We start from the raw sequence: 16,406 nt of genomic DNA, 5'->3' as shown, positions 1-16,406 counted from the left end.
GACCAATTCGTTGACAGGAAACCCTAGCCCTCTCTTACCACGGGCATTCATGCTAGGATAAGTTAGACCACCTGAACCACACACAAAGCTAACATAACACACTACACTTCACAGACTGAAGAGGAAATAACCCTCTCAGACAACCATAAAAACAACACCACTTAATTAAAATACCTAGCATGTTAGTAAGTTATGGGGTGGAAACTCCCTTGCCCAATACTGCTCCTGAGGATACATAAGGGCCCAACGTTTGACAGTTTTCAAAGGTTGTTTTGACGTTTCTAAGGTAATGAGACGCAAACACTGAATTAGTCCTCCAAAACGTCATTTCAATGATATCTTTGAGGGCCATATTCCTTTTAAATGCCAAGGAAGTAGCTACTGCTCTCACTTCGTGCGCCATTAACCTTAAGGATGCCGAAATTTTCTTCTTGGCATAACATATGTGATTCTTTAATCAGTTCCCTGAGGAAAAAGGCAATAGCATTTTTGGTCATTGCTCTGCTAGGGTCCTTCACAGAGACACAGTGATTCTGAAGTTCCTCTAATATTATTGGTTTTTTCTCATATAATAGCGCAAAGCCCTTGACTGGACAGAGAACTCTCTCTTGTTCCTGTCCTACCAAATCTGAAAGACGCCCATAATCTCAAAAGACCTTGGCCAGGGATGAGCTGGATTCTCGTTCTTGGCCAAGAAAACCTCCTGAAAAGAGCAAACTGCCTTGTCCATGCTTCCAGCCAACATGTTTGCTAATTGCTTGCAGCTCACTAACCCTTTTTAGCTGTGGCCAAGGCCACCAAAAAGATGGTCTTTTTCGAGATATCTCTAAACGAAGCTTGATCCATCGGTTCGAACTTATTAGTTCCTAAGAATTTCAGGACTACATCGAGATTCCAGGAAGGTGTTCTGTATCGGTGTTCCTTCCTTGTTCCAAAGGACCTTATGAGGTCTCTCAGATCGAGATTTATTGGTAATATCTAAACCTCTGTGTCTAAATACTGAGGCCAAACATACTACGATATCCTTTAATTGTCTGAGTTGACAACCCTACTTCCTTCTTTAAATATAAAAGGAAGTCGGCAATTTGGGTCACAGAGGTACTGGATGAAGAAATCTTCCGACTCTTGCACCACTTACGAAAGATTTCCCACTTCGCCTGGTACACCTTAATAGTCGAGGCTCTTCTTGCTCCGGCCACAGCTCTGGACCGCCTCTCTAGAAAAACCCCCTCGCTCTGACAAGTCTTTTCGATAGTCTGAAAGCAGTCAGACCAGAGCGAGGGTGTTTCTTGTGGTACCTGTTGAAGTGAGGCTGTTTGAGTAGATCTACTCTTGCTGGAAGTGTTCTTGGTACATCTACTGTCCATTCCAGTACTCTGTGAACCAATCTCGGGCCGGCCAGTAGGAGCTAGAGAGTCATTCTCGTCCCTTGACTCTCCCTGAATTTCTTCAAAACCTTTCCTATATCTTGAACGGGGGAAGGCGTACACGTCTAGCCCCGTCCAATCTAGAAGAAAGGCGGTCCTACTGTGACTGCTTGACGGTCTGGGACTGGAGAGCAATAAGTCGTCAATCTCTTGTCTTGCGGTCGCAAACAAGTCCACCACTGGACTACCCCATAATTTCCACAGACTCTGGCATATTCTAGATGATAGTCCATTCTGTAGACAGAAGTTGAACCTTCCCTGCTCAACAGGTCCGCTCTCACATTCTTCTCCCCTTGAATGAACCTGGTGAGAAGGGTTACGTTTTCCTTCTCTGCCCATAGAAGGATCTCCTCCGCCAACTTGCAAAGAGAGACTGAATGCGTTACCCCCTTCTTGCGGATGTAGCCAGAGCTGTGGTATTGTCGCGTTGACCTGCACCGCCTTGTTGCGGATCACCGCGTTGAACTCTTTCAAAGCCAAAGAAAATCGACATCAGTTCCTTCCTGTTTTATCCCAATACGCTTCCCTCCTTGCTCCAGCGACCTGACACTTCTTTTGAGGGCCGAGAGTCGCTCCCCAGCCTGCGTCCGACGCGTCTGAAAACAATACAATTCTGGGTTCTTCTGCTGGAGCGACGCTCCCTCCGCTAACTTCCCCGGAGTTAGCCAACCAAAGTAATTCCTCTTTGATCTTGCGAGGAATTCGAAAAACAGGAAGGAATCCGGTTGCGATTTTCTTGGCCAGACTTGGTTCAAAAATATTGCAAGGGTCTCATGTTAAGCCTTTCCTAGAGAAACGAACCGTTCCAGTGACAGAGAGTCCCGTAAGCTCATCCACTCTCGTGCAGACATTGTTCTTTCTCTAGAAAGGGCTTGTACTTTCCGGATTGCATTGAGCTTGCCTGTCGGGAGATGGAAAAGCCCGAACAAAAGTCGATGAGGAATCAGAATCCCCAAATAAACTAGCTCCTGATGGGGATCAGATTCGACTTTTCTAAGTTCACCATCAGCCCTAATTCGTTCGTTAATGCCAACGTCATTTCTACCGTCCTCCAGACATTGTCTTCTTGATTGGGCTCTTATGAGCCAATCCCGTCGAGGTATAGAGACACTCTTATCCCTAGAATATGTGCCACTTTGCCACGCTTGCCTCATCTTGTAACAAAAAACTTGTGGGGGCTGTGCACAGTCCGAAGCAGAGGCTTTGACTGAAAGACCCTGTTCTGGATCACAAATCTTAAGTACTTCCTGGATCCTGCATGAATTGGGTATGAAAATATGCGTCTTGAAGGTCCATGGGTAACCATCCAGTCCCCTGGACGCACCGCTGCCAGTACTGAAATCGGTCGTCTCCATAGTAAAATTTTGTTTTTCTTCTCCACAAATAAGTTGATTGACTTACGGTTCCAGTACTGGTCTCCATCCCCCCGAGGATTTCGCTACTAAGAAAAAGCCGTTGTAAAAATCCCGGGGATAAGTGGATCCGAACAGGTTCTATTGCTCCTTTCCTGAGCATAGAAAGTACTTGCTCTTGCAGTGCTTCGTTACCCTGGATCGCTGTAGTGAGCTCCAAGCTCTCTTGGCGATGCGAAAAGAGGTGTTTCTTCAGAAAAGGATCTTGTAACCTTCTTGGCTACCGTGACGACCCAAGGATCTGCTCCCTTTTCTTGCCAATTCTCCCAAACTTCTGGAGTCTGGCCCAACTGATGTCTGAAGGACTTGTTCTTCATTATTTATTACTGGGTTTTCGAACCCCTCTTGGAAGGAGCTCTTCTTCCTCTGAAGGAAGGGGACGAGAAAAGGACTTGCCTCGAAAGGGCTGACTAGCCTGTCTTGACTCCTTAGGTTTGTCTTCTTAAAACCACTTTGGTGGTTAAAAATTTCCTTACCGAAGACGTTAAAAGATCCTGTGTCGCTTTCTGAGTCTGGGGAAAGCGAAATATCCTTGATAAGATCCGGAAGGAAAAACTGATCTGAGAGTGGGGAAAAACCAATTCGGTATTTCTGAGCGTTATAAACGTTCCCTTTGTAGCAAAAGAGCACAGGAGTGACCTCTTCTTAAAACTCTGCGGTGAAAAGCGATGCTAACTCATTCGCCCCATCCCTTAGGGCTTTGTCCCATGCAGGACATAATACTGCTTGGAAGTTTGCGAAGCAGTTTGATTCCTTATCTTCCAAGGTTCGTCCCGAGCCCCCAAGGACCAATCAAGAAAATTAAAAAACCTCGAATGTCGGAAAATACCTTTCAAAGAGATGATCAAACTCTGATGACGTCCACCAAACTTTAGCCGAATTCAAAGCATGTCTGCGGGAACTGTCAACAATGTTGGAAAGAAAATCCCCTGGGAGGAGGGCAGGAACTCCAGGTCCCGAGACTTTCCCCCGTCGCATACCCATATTCCGGACTCAATGCTAATTTGGCTGGGGGAGGGGAAGGCGAAAGAAGTCTTGCCCGCTTCCTCTTTTCTTTTCAACCACGTATCGATCCTTTGAAGAGCTTCTTTGCTGTAATTGAAAGCTTCATCTTCAAAAACGATGATTTCTTTTCGGTGTTTTTATTCTTGGAAAATTGAGAAAGGGGTGACATCGGAGCTGAAGGCGGTGGAAATTCCCCTTCAAAAATTGACAGAAGGCAATCAGTTAACTTCTTGTAGTCTGAAGAAGTGCTTCACCATCTTTCTCTTCTTCAGACGCCAAGTCTTTCCATCTCCTCTTCTGCGAAGAAACATCTTGTAATCCCAAGTCTTGCTGCTGAACATCTTTCTTTAACCCTCACGGGAAGAAGAAGGGTTAACCTCCTTCCGCCTGCGTCCTGCGTCCTTCTGAGTACGTCGACCAAAACGAATCCGCTCCGAGATTGCGTCCTGCGTCCTGTCCGCCTGAGAGTCGCGTCCGACTAGCCGGTAACTTGCGTCCTACACGAGAATCCGAAGTGCGATGAGGAGGAGGCAAACAATCATGCTCCTTTTGGAGGACTTGACGAGGAGAGACCGCCGTCCTTACGTCTCGTAGGAGGATGTTTCGTTGCTTCCCACGATTTAACTAGATCGGCTAACCTCCTTGCATCTCTTTAAAGAAAGCCTTAGTCTCTGTTCTGAACCGGGATGCTGAGCAGATGCGGGGAACGAAGACGAGAAGTATTGCTACGACGAGAAAACTCGAAACTGAGGTCTACGAGAAGGAGAAGATACAGGAAGAAACTGCCCAGGATGCAGAGGAGGGCTTCCTATCAGCGAACCGCCGTCTAAATGAAGTCTTGCGTCCTGCCTTGAACGAAAAGTTCTCCTCCTTTTAACCGGAACCACGTCTTCATCGTCACTAGATGAGAAAATCTCGGGGCTACTCCACCGCTCTTGAGCGTCAAGTTTCATCCTGAGATGACTTAGGTCTTTATGCGTCCTCTTCAGCGGACGCGATTCTTCCGCATAGCGTCGATACCTGCCTGACGCAGAACGATCGGTAGAGAAAAACACTTCCAGTGTCGCCTTTTCTATGGCGCACTGCTGCAGCCTGGGACGCAACAGGACTGCCTGAAGGGACGACTGATCGTAAGGGAACCCCTCTCGCCCTCCCTTCGACTGTCGACATGCTTTTCCCTTCTCACAGAGAGAGCGATCAGCCGTCCCCCCCTCCACTACACTGACACTCTCAAAAAAGTACCCACTTTGTCCTGTAAGACGCTTGAATCTGATCCCCATTGACGCAAGGGCGGCAAACACTTTCACATAATTAGGATCCATCAGAACAGCAGCAGGCGCAGGAGAAACCTGAGGAGAAGGATCTACAACTTCTACTTGGGAAGGAGGGGAGAAATAACAGAAGCATTCAAGGCCTTACTAGAGAGCTGACCTCTCACTCCGAAGACACCGATCTCCTTACTCTATCCTTTTCTAGTCCTCTCAACATATTTGTGAAAGTTCTTCCATTCTCATTTAAACTTTAACACTCATTAACATCTTATTTATCCCAAGTACACCCACCTCTCTACACTTCTTACATACTGTGTGAGGGTCTTACCCGAGGCTTTCGGCAGTCTCACCTTGCACCCTTCTTTCACACACACTCTAAATACAAACCAGAATCAGACATTATAAGAAATTCCAAACGCGATTGCCATCCACTTTCCAATACGATACCCAATAATCCATCAAAGTACAGCGAAAGTCAGCTAACGAGTTCGAATTCTAGCAGGGAACCCACAACGATGTTGCCGGTTCGGCTGGCAGAAAAATCTGACGAAAATGGGGAATGATTTCCGAGCACCAGCGCCACGGGAACGGGGTTGGCGATCACCTGAACTACCAGTGATCTAGCGGTTGCCGCGAGTTTTGAAAATTCTGCAGTGCGACAGAATATAGCTATCAATATATACCTGCCAGGTAGTGTCATACATGAAATTTGTATTTTTGCTTTCATTTAAAAACTCAAACTGATCTAATCTGCAGCCTCTTGCAAATAATTAAATGAAAATGACAATTTGTCCAAAATTGCATTTTTCCTAACTATACAAACCCTGAGTCCTTTTACAATAGGAAGGTACTAGCGGCAGCTGGATAGGTCGTAGCTTTTCCGAACAAGGGGTTCGGTAGTTAACTGCTTGTCCGACAGGCGCGCGCGCGCGACTGGGAGGTAAACACATCACTTTTGCTTTTGGCCCAAGCAAAAACTGCAGAGTGAGGGTGGCATGAGGTGGGACTATGTGTAAAAGGACCTCAGGTTTGTATAGTTAGGAAAAAATGCAAATTTTGGACAAATTGTAATTTGTTCCGACACGGCATACAAACCTTCGGTCCTTTTACATAGAGACTCACTTCTTGGTGGGAGGAATCTGAGTCTTTTGTGAAACAGACTGGTGTTCGCCCAACCTTGGAATGCTCCCTGGTCGTAAGAGCGAGGGAGGGATCCAAGCCTTTGCCGATTGATCGGGGTGTGCACCGCAGGATCCATGGTCAGACCTCTGGACCAAGTACTAAGAGAGAGCAAGTATCTCTTCGTACCAGCAAAACAAGAACAAGTTCCTATTTGCAAGAGTCAACTAAAGTTATGGTTTGTCCCCTCTTGTTGGCATCCACTTCCCCCCCCTTGTAGGAGGAAGTGGTGGATATTTGCTCCCATCCCTAGTGAAAGGGATAGGATGGGGCTCTGTCGAGTAGCTCACCGGCATCTCGTCCTTATCCAGCAAGGTGATGACCGTATCCCCTCTACCCACAGGTAGGGGGAGGGGGAGAAAAAGTAGGAAGAGAAGCCAGTCACTCTCTCATTCACTTATCTATTCTTACAGTCACACCAGGACTCGATGCTGTCAAAGCCTGCTATGGTCTGGGTTAGCTACACAACGTGTTGAGCAGCCACCCCACGGGTCCCAGGAAACGATCCAAGGACCTGTGGGCAATATCCAAAGGGTAGAAGGAGTGCCAGTGGTCTGGTTGTACCAGACCCCTGCCTTCAGTACCTGCGCCACGGAGAAGTTCTTGTGGTAACTCGAGGGAGTGTACTTCTAGGTCATCTGGTGCTGACGAAGAGTCTTCAACACTCAGCCGGGATGTCGAGTTTCTTCAGAAAGCGCGGTCGCGCTTTCACAGGACAAAGCAGCATCTCCTTCGCATCGAAGGCGGTGAAGTCCATTAGGAGGGGATTGTGAAGGACTCTAACCGATCGTCAGGAAACCCGAAGGGTTCAGAGTCTTCGCTACGAATTCGGTAACGAAATCGAGCGTCACGAATCCCCATCCCCTGGATGCTTGACTTCGCAGGAAAAGTCATGCAATACCTCAGAGGAAAAGAAGGAATGGTCGTATGACCTATCCCTCTTCTCGACTTCGGTGATGTCCTGTAACCCACCATACTGGGTTCTATGCCGTCTGCAGCGAAGTTGTTCTTCTCGGTAGTGGATAGGACACAGACACTCATGGTGGGTGTCGATGGTATTGGGTACTGTGACAAGCCGTTAGGACGAAGGAAAAGGCTGTTATGGAACAACCGAACTAAGTCCACAGCAAAGTTTCGTAACAGACTTGGCGCTCTGACGCTGCTGACTGACTGCGTTCGGTAGGAGGCAAGTTTCTCCAAGCACCCGAGCAAGTCACGTGACCTTCGCCTTAAAAGGGTTATGCCAAGAGACTAAACAAATAATTTGTTCGTCAACCCGATGCCAGAAGGCAAGGTGATGACTCTCTTAAGGCATGTGGCCCAACAGGCGAAAGTCAATTGCCTTCTAGAGACCGAGGTCCCTGATGCAAAGATATCTCATAGTATAGTTGATTCTTGGCTAACGGAGAAACAACACTATGTGTCGTTGAAGACGAAGAGGTACAGAAAATGCAACTACGTCTTCACAGCTGAACCGAGAGAAGGATTCTCAGATTCTAAACCTGTGCTACAAACACTGAGAACTAACCGCTATTCATTGCTGTCCGGTGAGGATCGTAGTTGCAATAAAAGCGGAGCGCTTTCAGTAATGAAGACAGGGAAATACTGCCTGAAGACTGCTTCTCATGGGCTGAACATTTGGAAGTAGAGCTGTCAGGTCAGAGAGTAGGCGATGTCTTCTGACATATCTGTTAATTCGGGTGCGAGCAATGAATAATTGCACACCTACGAATATCGATATTTTGAAGACAACTCAGATGTCCTGCAAAAATCATTCGCATTATCGCGGTGCGATGCAGCGGTGACTAGTAAAGACTTCTGTTACCGTGCGTAAACAGAAAGATGAAAGAGTCCAAGAGATATCTCTGTTGAAATTCTCGCAATGTCGAAGGCGATGAAATCGAGCGTCACCGCAGTAGATGGTCCTTCTTATTGCGAGAATCCCCCGTTAATCAGAGACCTAAGTCCATGATTGTTGGGCAGAGATTACGGTTCGGTAGTCAATCAAACCCAGGGGAGAGAGAGACGTACCCGACCGTGCATCTCCGAGACCTAGCTGATACTGAGCGCTATCAGGCAGTTCAATACGCAGTAGCTCTCGGTGACTCTCATCCTGAGTTGCCAGGTAATCCATTATTCCACGAAGGAATCCGTTCGGCTAGAAACCATCGAGCATCAAAGAATACGCTTCGAGCAATTATATTTAACCGAAACGGATTTCGGTAAATACAAAAAGCTGATTTGGTGGGTGTCATTGACAATACCAAGTATCTAAAATCGAAAAACTGATAACTGCTGGGAGGTTTGCAGGCAACCCCGAGTTGCAGTTCAATTAAGATACAATTCGTTCCGGTCCACAAACCGTAGTTAACTACGGTATGCGCCTACCCCCGGACAAATTCAACTGTTAAAAGAATCATGTCGCGAGGGTAATATACGTAGTATATTTGTTAGGTTCTGTACCACGACTCCCATCCTAAATTCTTTCTCCTCTCGAGAAAGAATCAAGGATTGAGATCGACCGCCTCGTTCTCTAGTCAAGAGAGTGAAGGAGAAGTCTTTCCCAAAGGAAAGCTTCAATGGTGAACAGAATACCGAAGAGATAGTTCAAGCCAACTGGAAGTTCCCCGTCCGTTCTTCTCTATTCAGGGGTTAATCGCCTACTGTGAGATACTCTCTTTCAGCAGCAGTCTTCTTCCAATCTAGAAATTACAGGAATTCGAGCATAAGCGAGGTTCCCGATTATAGTGTAACAAATTATTGGGATTCTCGCTCACTTTGGAACGTGGTCTCGCCTAAGTGTGTGGAGATCGTAAAAACTCGAACACTCTGAGTGCGCTAGAAATTCCGTAGAATTCTAAGCACTCTGCGAAACCTCCCACCGAATTCGTCAAAAGATATCGGCTGGTGGGTCCTCTCGATTCCCGTAGAAATCGAGAAAGGGGCAGGATCCCTCCTCAACGGCCCGGGGCTTACGTCAGGTAGGACCCGAAGGTCCCCCCCGGTAGCGCAGCCCCTAACGTCGGATCTTACAGAGAAATCTCTGTAGGATCCCTCCCCTTTCCCTCGTAGCGTAAGGAGAGAGGGAATGGTGGAGGATTGGATACTGTCTCGCCTTCCCAGCCGGAACTAGCAGTTGGAGAAGAAAAGGAGCAGCCATCGCCTATGGCGATGGCCTCTCAGCAGCCTGGGAAACGTATCGTCAGAGAAAACGTTTTCCCGAGGAGGTTACGAACTCATACTGTGATGTAAGGTCTGCCGCCACTGTGAACGTCGTCTGGGTGGGCTGATCGACACCTGACAGGAGAGAAGCCGATACCGTCCTCCGACTCATTCCAGTCCTCGTCGAGGTCGAAACCTCAGAGGACCGAAGGGGTATCAAATACGGTGTCCGAAGACACGTAGAAACGCCTCTGTCGCAGTAGAGGAGGTGAAGTAGCATTGTTCGACCGTCCAGAACTGAAGAGAGCCTTCTTGTCCGAGGACGAGAGACTACCTGTTTCAACCACAGTCGGCAAGCTCCGATCGCGGCAGACCACCGTCGATTTGGGTTCCCTCTCGGGTCCCAAAAACGACTCGAGCCGAGACGTGGCTCTGCTGGTGGGAGCGGCGATCCTCCCCGAGGTCGTTGTGCTGACGAATCAGCGCCATAACCTCGGCAAAGTTTCTCTGGATCTCGGAAGTCACAGCATCTTGAGAGTGGGGACCGTTAAGCCCTTCGAACAAGCATATTCCGAGAACCTTCCTCCTAAGAGGGGGAACAGCGACAGCCCCTCTCGTCTTCTCCATCACTTGCGCATACGTCCTGGCCGGTCCCAAAGAACCGTGCCTGGCACGTAGGGCGTCGTGGTGGGATCATGGGGGAGCACCCCTCACGATCACTCCTCAATACCTCGCTCCTCCCGGTGTAACCCGAGGATTGTTGAAAGGTACGGGAGAGGCAGACCTGACGCTCCCTCCTCTCTCGCTGGCAGAACCAGCAGGCTTGGAGGGCTGCAGGCGATCGTCAACCCGCGTTGGCGATCAAGCTGCAGGCCTGGTCGAACCGTACTCGCGCTGTGGAGAACGGCTGGACGAGGCACAGCTGCCCCGATCTCGAGTGTCAGAAGAGCTGGTGCTGGTTGCCGTATCCGATCGCTCTCTGTGAGAGCGACGGTCAGGCGACCTGCAGGCTCCACTGTCACCGTGAGACCGGTGCTTTGTCCCATTCACGGCACGTCACGTCGCTGGTTCCAGCCGTGGCTGGGCCCCGGCGAACGGGAGACCTCTTCCCAGCCTCAGCCCGTGGCCAGTCGTGGGACCGTCACGTCCCCGGGTAGCCAGCTGTCGCCGCGAGAGCGAGAGTGGTCTGGTGAGAGTCGCGTGAGCGGCTGTCACCAGTCCATTCCGCCCGTGCCGTGAACCTGACGCTGAACGACTCAGAGGTCTGGTTCCTGGCTGCACGGTCGCTGGTAGGGCCCGACCGTACACACGGTACCCCCCGCGAACGAGAGGCCGAGACGGACCTGATGCAGTGGCAGAAACCACTGACACCAGGCGAGGAAGTACGGTGTTAGCCGGTACCCCTCTGGTCCCCGTAGTCCTCTTCCTTGCGGAAGAAGAGACGGGCCCCGCTCCCGAAGGAGAAAAAAAAAATCAGGAGGGAAGGCAGCGGAAGGAACCCTCCCGTCCCACCGAGGTGAGGAGGGGGTCCCGAGAAGCTCCCGAGGGAGACTTCTTAGGAGGGAGGAGGCAAACTTTCTTCTTCCTCGGCTGTGAAGCCTTAGAAGTCGAAGGGGAAGAGGCGGCAGCCGAACGACGATGAGAAGATGAAGACGACGACGACGACACCTTCCTCCTCTTCTTCGTCAGCTTCCTCAGGACAGACGTAAGATCTGCCATCCAGGGCGGAGCCGGGGCTGCCTGTAGCCGAAGCCACAGGGCCCGGATGCACCTGTACAGACAGGACCATAGTCTGGGGTAGTACCACCACGAACAGGGACGACGTCAGCAGGTATGGGCATCTAGGAACAGCAGGCAGCCAGCACAGCATCGGTAGGACAGCCAGCGCAGCAACGCAGGGACAGCCAGCGCAGCAACGGCAAGGGACAGCCAGCGCAGCAACTGCATGGACAGTCAGCCCAGAATCGGCAGGTACGGCAGGCAGCACCGGAAACACAGGAAGTGGAGCAGCAGCAGCAACATCCTGGTACCGGCGTCAGGTCCAGGGCGAGCTCTAGGGCAGCGGAAGTGTGGTCGCGGCAGCGCGGCAACACGAGCGGCGGCGGCACGCCCCCCTCTCGGTACGGCGAACGGCACTTCCAGCAGCTGTAGGCAAGACTGTTACCAGTGAGGCGAGTACACCAGGTGAGGAGGGACGTCGTCACCTGGAGCGGAGTCAACCACTCCATGGGTGACCGCAGTAGCCAGACATAGAACCGCAGCCCCTGGACACTAGCACGCCCTGCAAATGGGAAGGGACGCCCATACCTCACCAAGGTCCACCCTCGTGGCAGTAGCACCTGCGGAAATAACAGTAGTAGCGATTAGTGGGGGGGAAGTCCCTCGCGCGGGGGGGTGAGCCCTCTCCGACGAGTGAAGACCCCGAATAACAATTGTACATCGGGGAAGGGACACGAGCGCCCTCCCCCGCGCTCGCGGATCGGGCAAGGAGAAGAACGCAGATAACCTCCCCCCACCCCCCCCCCAAGGGGAAGGGCCATCTGTGGGAGCTGAGCGGGGGGTGGGGGGGGGGGGGGGGGGGGGTGTCTCGTTCCCCACCCCGCACAGCAAAAACCCATGTACCCAACCATAATAATAAGAGCCCGAGAGCAATCGTGCCCTCGCCCGAATGCAAGGGCATAAGGATCAATTCCCTGACTGAACGGAACTTTGAACCAAAGAATAAATATTGATGCAATCAATAATAAAAGGAATAAAATGAAAAAGAATCTGCATTACGATTCACTTCACAATGAATAAGGGCTCGGATCGAGCGCATTTGCGCCCTCGGTACCGAGCGCAAGGGTAAAAGGATCCATTCCCGATTATGAATGGAAACCTTGATCCATAATGAATTGATGCAATCAAAATATATATGAAAATGAAAAAGAATACTGCGCTTGCGATTTCACTTCATACAAATAAAAAGGGAAGGATCAATTCCCGGAAATAGCGGAACATTGATCCAAGTAACAATGCAATCTCAATAAAATATGAAAATGAAAAAGAACTGCACTTGCGATTTCACTTCATTCAAATAAAAAGGGAAAAGGATCAATTTCCGGGTAAGATCGGAAACTGATCCAAAATGAGTATTGCTACAATCAAAATAAATATATGAAAATGAAAAAGAATACTGTACTTGCGATTCCACTTCCATACAGAATAAGTTTTCGTGCCGAGCGCATTCGCTCGGCAACGAGCATACAGGTAAAAAAAAACAAAAAAAAAATATAAATGAAAAGAGCACTTACTTACGATTTTCATCTACACATTTCAACCAAAATATACGCTCGGAGCGAGCGTCTCCCGCCCCCGCACCGAGCATACACAATACGAGGATCATTTCTGGGAAAATGAATTCCCGCACTTACGCCCTTCAGTCCCGGCACTCGGGTAATCGGAGGGCGTGGAGAAACCAAGATCCTTTAATTCACAATTGAATTCAATGGAAATAAATATGAAATGATTACTTACAATTCAGTTTCATAGATAAATAGAAAAAGAAAAACACAACCATGCGAAAGCAACGACGATGAAGCGGGCAGAGAGCGATGATACACGTCCACACGCCAGCAGGCCGAAAGCAAAAGTGGTTTGTTTACCTCCCAGTCGCGCGCGCGCGCCTGTCGGACAAGCAGTTAACTACCGAACCCCTTGTTCGAAAGCTTACGACCTATCCAGCTGCCGCTAGTACCTTCCTATTGTAAAAGGACCGAAGGTTTGTATGCCGTGTCGGAACAAAAATTAACTACATACATGCAATACATCAGACTTGATGGCTAATAGAAAGAGTATCTGATAAATGTAGATATATATATAAATTAAAACTATTTCTAGTAAAATGTGGGATGGCTAATAGAGTATCTAATACATATAGACAATATATATAAATTAAAACTACGTATTTCTAGGAAAATGTGGACTCAAAACCATTGCCTAAACTATGGGAAACCATCATTCTTGATTTTAATCCATAACTTCAACTAATTAGACATGAATGAAGGGAGTTCCTGCAGGAGATATAAATAACACCCTTATAAAGACCTGGAACCATAAACAGGGAATACTCTGGCCCATTTAAAGAATTTATGCGAGCTTGTTTTCATGAACCAATGCTATTTATTAATGGGATGAAGTTAGATATTAAAGCAACATTTACCATTTTGTATTCCCCATTGTTAGTTCAATTCATGAGCACCAATAATGTTACTTCGTATTGGTAAAAGGTGTTGGCATTTCAAATGATAAAAATGCATTATGTACAATGGCAGTCACTCAAAATACAACAAGCATAAAAGTATTGTACTTAGCCAGAAAGGTTGGATGAATATAGGAAAATCAAAAGGTAGCCGGCAACTTAGCAGGGTCAAATGGTCGCTACAAAGAACCTTTATTACTGACTAAGTGTGTCATGCAAGCCACACCGTATGTGGTAACCTCTTATCGGGACAGATAAGATGTTGGAATGGAATATGTGATTTTGGCATAAAGCCAAGCACTGGGACCCATAGAGTCATTCAGCGCTATATGGAAATATAAATAACGAGTTCAATGGGAATGATATAAATAATGAGTTTAAAATAGATACTCTGATGATCAATGTTTAAAACAGTAAAACCGAGATTAAATTTCTAATGGAATTAAGTTACATTTATGATAAAAATAAAAATAAAAAATTAATAATTTCATCTATATAAAATTACTGGACATTTTTATAAAATCCACAAGCCTTTAAAAATCTCATAACAGGGCCAACATCGATGTTGTCTCCTAAAATTTCAGATATAGTTTTACCATCTAGATGGTACATCTGCCTCTCATTTACATACCTAGAGCAGTGAACCAGAATGTGCTCAACTGTCAAAGGGCTATCACAGTGAACACACACTGGAGAAGAAAACTGTGCGTCATTTGGCAGTGACCAATTCTCAACCTTGTTAAAATAACTTCAGTCCTCCTGTCGCTTTGATAGGATGATTGCCAAATTCCAACTTGAGGTCTAAGTGTTTTTAACTTCCTATTATTAGCAAGAAGGGGAGATGATCATCGCTCCTGCCACTTTCTTAATATATAGTTACGAATAGAGATTTCATATCAAAATAGGGGATCTATTTGTATCAAAAATGTGAAAAAGCCACGCCACGCCTGAGCCTTTTGTACTAAAGGATGGGAAGAATTATAACTGTTCAGGCTTTCCAGAGCACTTTTATAGTCTGAGTATATGACACAAGACTTCTTATTTGAATGATAAGCTCCCACAGAGGAAGCCTCTGGAGCCTGAACAATTTCAAGCTCTGAATCAGGAAGTTGTTTTGTTCGATGGATGGAGCTCCTTTCCTTAGGCTGAGGAGCTAGATTTCTCATAGAAGGACGAGATTCTTTCTTTAGTGGAGGTTGTTTGCCGAGAGTACTTGAATTTTTATATTTCTGTTTAACCACATCACTATATTTAGTTGTCCTAGCTAAGAGTTTCTTTGCATAGCCTACACTTATGTGCTCTGCATAGGATTTAAGCAAAGCTTCCTGTTCGTCCTTATACAATTCACAATTTCTATCTCTGGGACTATGTTCCTTCTAACAGTTGATACAATTTAACTGTCTTGAACACTCGCAATGCTCTGGGAGACAGCATGGCCACAGAGCTTAGATCTTATACATACCCTACATGGGTGGCCATAACCAAAGCAGTTGAAACATTGGAGTGGCCGGGGTTTAAAGGGACGTATATTAATTATTTCCTTTTCTACTTCAATCGAATTTGCTTCATCACAAAACGAAAGAATAATCATAGATGACCTAGGTGCTTTAAAAACTTTCCAAACATTGGGAGGACACATATCAAGGATTTCCTCCTCTGAAAATTCATACAAGTCCTGGTGGAAGATGACACCTTTAGCATAGCTAAAATTGTAGTGAGGCTTGACTTCTTTGATAATTCCTTCTGGGGTATTCCTCCAGTTGGATATCATGGCTGCCTGTTCCACTGATTCTGCATGCACCAAAAAGCTGTTTTGTCCAAAGCGAGTAATTTTTGAATTCCTAATGCCTCTTATTTGACGCTGCAAGTATCTCCCGAATAGTATTATGTTACCCCGCTTTTCTTTAACTGATATTACCAGCCATTTTGCGGGCTTGGGGGCTTTTGCTACCGATGTTTTAATTGTTTTGTTGTCTGTGTTTTTGGGGTAAGATACCTTTAGGTTAGAAGGGGGCCTTTTTATTAAAGCACATGAGATATCTTTCCTAGACTCCCTATATTCAGAGTAGGCAACCAAAGCCTCTTTATAATCTGAAAAAGTTATCCAAACCTGCCAGGACTCTAAAAGTCTGCCAATCTAACTCCTATTTTCTTAATAGCTCCATATTTGCTAAATTCCTCATTTATTATTTCATACCTCATATCTAATGGAAGAGACTCAATGAATAAAGTAGATTTATCTTGCCCAGTCTCAATACTTGGGGAAATAAATGGTACCAGAGTTACCACCAATTTTTCTGCATTTTCAGCAGATGCCTCATGTCTCAAAGTCGATCCAAGTTCATCAATATTTGGGGGATTTTCAGTTTCCAAGATCGGTGCAGAGGTCTTCATCTGTGCCAAAACAGTATCATCAGCGGGCCCAGGTGTACTCGAATCTTTATTCCTACTATTCATAAAGATTGAATATAGAAAAAAAAAAAAAAAAAAAAAAAACCCTGAAAACCTTAAAAAGATATCATCAGCCTTTCATGGAGTTTATTCCTCCACTAATGGCACAAGTGAGAAACTGACTCCCAAATGTCCACGTCGCTACCCTACCCACAGGGATGGCACAACATAATTAGAGTGGCCCAAGTGTAAGCCAGACCTGCTTGATAGGACCGAGAGTATTACAAGAATACAATCATCCCCACCCTAATTACATTAT

General features: G+C 47.0%; 1 protein-coding gene across 4 annotated transcripts in view; it reads right to left on the bottom strand.

The window, feature by feature from the left end:
• The window catches only part of LOC135201727 (beta-ureidopropionase-like), a 35,200-nt gene that overhangs the window by 3,317 nt on the left and 15,477 nt on the right, over window positions 1–16,406 (bottom strand). The gene's annotated exons all lie outside the window — the stretch shown is intronic.

The sequence above is a fragment of the Macrobrachium nipponense genome, chromosome 23, assembly GCF_015104395.2.
Source record: "Macrobrachium nipponense isolate FS-2020 chromosome 23, ASM1510439v2, whole genome shotgun sequence".
NCBI classification, from domain to species: Eukaryota; Metazoa; Arthropoda; class Malacostraca; order Decapoda; family Palaemonidae; genus Macrobrachium; species Macrobrachium nipponense.
This window is presented reverse-complemented; position numbering and strand designations above follow the sequence as displayed.